The 5,525-nt window shown below is 43.7% G+C and overlaps 1 long non-coding RNA gene across 3 annotated transcripts; it reads left to right on the top strand.

The window, feature by feature from the left end:
- Positions 1-3,372: 3,372 nt before the first annotated feature.
- LOC124659152 lies at positions 3,373-5,511 on the top strand. Of its 3 annotated transcripts, XR_006989459.1 has the most exons (5): positions 3,373-3,455; positions 3,536-3,697; positions 3,852-3,994; positions 4,816-5,014; positions 5,249-5,511. It is a non-coding gene; the product is annotated as an uncharacterized LOC124659152 (long non-coding RNA). The 3 variants fall into 3 exon arrangements; XR_006989460.1 differs by having other exon boundaries at positions 3,852-3,990; positions 4,816-5,511; XR_006989458.1 differs by having other exon boundaries at positions 4,816-5,511.
- Positions 5,512-5,525: the final 14 nt, after the last annotated feature.

Raw genomic sequence — 5,525 nt, 5'->3', positions numbered from 1 at the left:
CCTTAAGTGGATCACCCAAGGTTTATCGATCTCAGGGAGGAAGAGGTCAAAGATATCCCTCTCATGCAACCCTGCAACCACAAAGTAAGAAGTCTCTTGTGTCCCCAACACACCTAATAGGTGTACTAGTTCGGCAAAGAGATAGTGAAATACAGGTGGTATGAATGAATATGAGCGTAGAGTAACGGCGTGTAGTTGATGGTGGTAGTATGGTAGCAAGTAGTAACGCAAAGAAACAAGAAACAAGCAGACGATAGCGTATTTAGGAACAAGGCCTAGGGAATAGACTTTCACTAGTGGACACTCTCAACTTTGATCACATAACGTAATAGATAAATGCATACTCTACACTCTTGTTGGATGATGAACACATTGAGTAGGATTACACGAACCCTCAATGCCGGAGTTAACAAGCTCCACAATTCAATGTTCATATTTAAATAACCTTAGAGTGCAAGAAAGATCAACACGACTAAACCAAGTACTAACACAAAGATGCACACTGTCACCTTCACACTATGTAGGAGGAATAGATCACATCAATACTATCATAGCAATAGTTAACTTCACAATCTACAAGAGATCATGATCAAAGCATACGCCAAGTACTAACACGGATGCACACACTGTCACCATTACACCGTGTAGGAGGAATAAAACTACTTTAATAACATTGCTAGAGTAGCACATAGATAAATTGTGATACAAAACACATTGCAATCATAAAGAGATATAAATAAGCACTTCACTACGCCATTCATAACAGCTGAGTAAGTATTCCGTGAAATATAGCCTAAGAGACCCACACGGTGCACACACTCGTCACCTTTACACACGTGGGACAAGGAGTCTCCGGAGATCACATAAGTAAAACTCACTTGACTAGCACAATGACATCTAGATTACAAGCATCATCATATGAATCTCAATCATGTAAGGCAGCTCATGAGATTATTGTATTGAAGCACATAGGAGAGAGATGAACCACATAGCTACCGGTACAGCCCCGAGCCTCGATGGAGACCTACTCCCTCCTCATGGGAGCGAAGCAGCCGGTGATGAAGATGGCGGTAGAGATGGCAGCGGTGTCGATGGAGAAGCCTTACGGGGCACTTCCCCGCTCCGACAGGTGCCGAACGAGAGACTCTCGTCCCCGCATCTTGGCTTCGCGATGGCGGCGGCTCCGGAAGGTTTCGTGGGTTTCGTCCTTCGTCATAGGGTTTTCGTGACGGAGGCTTTAAATAGGCGGAAGGGCAGCCTCGGAGGGGCTCGGGGCCACCACACCATAGGGCGGCGCGGCCCCCTTCCGGCCGCGCCGTGGTGTGGTGTGGGGCCCCTGTGGCTTCCTCCGGCGGCTCTCGGGTGTTCGGATGGTTCCGGGAAAAATAGGAACCCGGGTCTTGATTTCGTCCGATTCCGAGAATATTTCGTTACTAGGATTTCGAAACCAAAAATAGCAGTAAAACGAGAACCGGCACTTCGGCATCTTGTTAATAGGTTAGTTCCAGAAAATGCACGAATATGACATAAAGTGTGCATAAAACATGTAGATATCATCAATAATGTGGCATGGAACACAAGAAATTATCGATACGTCAGAGACGTATCAGCATCCCCAAGCTTAGTTCCTGCTCGTCCCGAGGAGGTAAACGATAACAAAGATAATTTCTGGAGTGACATGCCATTATAAACTTGATCATACTATTGTAAGCATATGTAATGAATGCAGCGATCAAAACAATGGTAATGACATGAGTAAACAAATGAATCATAAAGCAAAGACTTTTCATGAATAGTACTTTCAAGACAGGCATCAATAAGTCTCGCATAAGAGTTAACTCATAAAGCAATAAATTCAAAGTAAAGACATTGAAGCAACACAATGTAAGATAAAGTTTCAGCGGTTGCTTTCAACTTGTAACATGTATATCTCATGGATAATTGTCAATGCAAAGCAATATAACAAGTATAATATGCAAGTATGTAAGAATCAATGCACAGTTCACACAAGTGTTTGCTTCTTGAGGTGGAGAGAGATAGGTGAACTGACTCAACATAAAAGTAAAAAAGAATGGTCCTTCAAAGAGGAAAGCATCGATTGCTATATTTGTGCTAGAGCTTTTATTTTGAAAACATGAAACAATTTTGTCAACGGTAGTAATAAAGCATATGAGTTATGTAAATTATATCTTACAAGTTGCAAGCCTCATGCATAGTATACTAATAGTGCCCGCACCTTGTCCTAATTAGCTTGGACTACCGGATCTTTGCAATGCACATGTGTTTAACCAAGTGTCACAATGGGGTACCTCCATGCCGCCTGTACAAAGGTCTAAGGAGAAAGCTCGCATTTTGGATTTCTCGCTTTTGATTATTCTCAACTTAGACATCCATACCGGGACAACATGGACAACAGATAATGGACTCCTCTTTAATGCATACGCATGTGGCAACAATTAGTGTTCTCATATGAGATTGAGGATATGTGTCCAAACTGAAACTTCCACCATGATTCATGGCTTTAGTTAGCGGCCCAATGTTCTTCTCTAACAATATGCATGCTCCAACCATTAAGGTGGTAGATCTCTCTTACTTCGGACAAGACGGACATGCATAGCAACTCACATGATATTCAACAAAGAATAGTTGATGGCGTCCCCAGAAACATGGTTATCGCACAACAAGCAACTTAATAAGAGATAAAGTGCATAAGTACATATTCAATACCACAATAGTTTTTAAGCTATTTGTCCCATGAGCTATAAGTACTATACTAAAGGTTAACAACTTCAATTTTTCTCCTAATTTTGGATTAATTTTGAATTAATGCTGTTTTGACACGTATGTTCTTTTGTGGTTTGATTTTCACTGCCTCTTCTTTGTGTACGTTTCGGTGCTCTCTAGCAATTTTGTGTGAGCTTTTGATTTTTTTTCCTCTATTAGTGCCTTATTTTGGTACCCTCATCGTGTGGCCGTAGCCATAAAGGAGCGAGGCGGTCAAAGCGGTGGTAGACATTCTTTGCCCTACACGTAACTTCTCTCGATCTCCGCTCCTCTCTAGATTTCTCCTCTTCTTCGTTGCCCCCCTTGCCTCCCATGTGCGTGCAACGTCAGCTCCCCACCGACGAACCACCTCCATGGGCTTCCACGCGGGCGCCTCCGGCAACGTCGCCGCTATGATCTTCTGCTCGCCGATGAGGACCTCCGTGGGCACAGAACACGGGGAGGAGGGGGATCTCGGCGAGTTTCCTAGGACGGCCATGGCGTCGCGGTGCCATGCCGATCTGGCCTCCGCGCGAACTCGGGAGGAAGACGCGGTGGCGGCGATGCTGTTGGCATGGAGGTAGGACGACGAGCAGGAAGACCTAGTGGGGCACGAGGGAGCCTTCCGATGGCCACCAGGCCTCTGGTCGATCTGGGTGGGTTGGTTTCCCCTCCGTGATAGAGAGATCCAGGTCGCGCCCTTCCATCGGCCTCATCTTCCTATCTAGGTTTTTCTTCGGTTCCTTCTCTTAATTCTTCCTATATTTTGCAGATTCGTGCCCCTGGCTGGGTGTGTTCGCTCCCTCTTGATGGAAGCTGAAAGGGTCCTCTTCCTCCGCGTTCCTGCCGGGTAGACTGTCCGTCCGTGCCGACTGTCCGTCGTGCCTGTGCGAGGCGTGCCTTAGATGGCTACAGCGTCCTCAAGTTTCATCAGGTATGATTAGTATGAGGCAATTCTGAACATTACAAGTTTCTAAAAACCATACCATGGTAAGGTATCTCAGGTCAGATCAGCAGCGTCAGTAGAGTTGACATGAAGCTGAACTTTTGTTTAGTACACTGATGACTATATTGATTCTTTCCTGCAGTTGGGGTATAGTTTTTATGTGGGGCACTCTGCAGCTGTGACGGTGTGGCACGGGCGGCGAGAATGGACCTCTATCTTTGTTCGAGGCTACTCAGCCTTTGCGTGGTCCTTTCGTGCAAGGCAATTCTTCATGCCCTACTGTAGGTTTGTTCTTCACCTGGAGTTTATTTCTCAATTTGGAAAGCTGCATCTAGAACGAAAATCAGTTTTTGGGCACTTCTAATTTTTTCAATATAATTCAGCCTGAGAAAAAACCACATGAAACCAAAACAATGTTACGAGGAAGAGATCTTGGAAGTCAAATATTAGGCAGGCCCAAATTGCGCAGTCGAAGACGGTTTGATCAAATTATCCAAACCGTACCAGACGAAAGAACTAAGACAGTAAAAATGGGCTAAATTAAAATTAAGTGGCAATGGTTATGGAGACTCATTTTTATCTGCGTATGAAAAGAATTTAGAGAGTGGGCGTTATTATTTCTAAGCAATTCTCTTTCGTAAGTTTATCTCATCTGGGTATGATAGAATTCAGTTACATACGATTTAATATATTGGGCAACAGGTTCTCAATTTGGAAAAATAGTTGTGTAGCTTGATGTAGAAAGAAAATCAGTTTTTGGGCACTCCTAAAATTTTCAATATAATTCACCTTGACAAAGAACCCCATGAAAACCAAAACAAAGTTACCTCAGGTAGTCATATAAGAAGGGATCTTGGAAGTGAAATAGTAGGCAGGCCCAAATGGCGTAGTCAAATTGTCCAAACCTATATCACCTAGAAAAATTGAACATGATCCGAGCACGGAAGGAGCCTATAAGTAAGGTAATTTTTTGTAGGCAATGCTCATGGGTAAGTTTCTTCCATCTAGGTTTGGTTTATTTAGCTTCCATGTCAATGCTCCGTTCTGCATCTTCACGGTATATATGTTTCATCTTTACTTACAGCGCATTGCTTTTCCGTATACAGGTCCTCCAGTCTTGCTTGCCTTACTATGACTGTGCCGCTGAGGGCATCCAATCCATCCCACTGACCGAGCTGTGGTGCCAACATCGTCTCCACCGCTGCCCACACATCATGTGCAGGTGGACGTCGTGGATAAGCTGCTTCGTCAACAGCGAGCTCATTCGGCCATTCGGTCTCACCGATATATCCCTTAAATACACAGGTCAGTTCTTCTCCGTCTGGTCTCCTGCGTCGGGTGACTGTGTTGGCTGTCCTTGCTGACCTCAATCATTACCTTCTCTCGGTTAAATTTTTATAAGGTAATGCAAAGAGTTTTTTTATTTTTTCATAACAAATTTGGAGAACTGAGATTTGCTCCGATGGTTTTAGCCATGCAGACTGTCCCCAATTTCGAAATCGGTGTTATCTCTGACTTGGAGGTTTATATTATTTTCAGATGGATCCTCTGATTACATATATTATGAGGTGATGCCTGCAGTAGCTCAACGGTGAACGGTGTGCATATAATCGAGTACTGATATCTGCCCCAACCATATGTGGTTTGTTAGTATAATTAAATTTCAATTGACCATCGTGCTTACCTATTAATATTCTGAGAAGCTTTGGATGCCGCTGTGTTTTGATGTTTCTTTAGTATATGTAGTTCGTAGTGTGTAGTTTCAGTTTATGTAAAAGGCATGACTAAGGTAGTCTGTGCTTTCCAAGACCTCTGT

This window comes from Lolium rigidum, chromosome 6 (assembly GCF_022539505.1).
Source record: "Lolium rigidum isolate FL_2022 chromosome 6, APGP_CSIRO_Lrig_0.1, whole genome shotgun sequence".
NCBI classification, from domain to species: domain Eukaryota; kingdom Viridiplantae; phylum Streptophyta; class Magnoliopsida; order Poales; family Poaceae; genus Lolium; species Lolium rigidum.
This window is presented reverse-complemented; position numbering and strand designations above follow the sequence as displayed.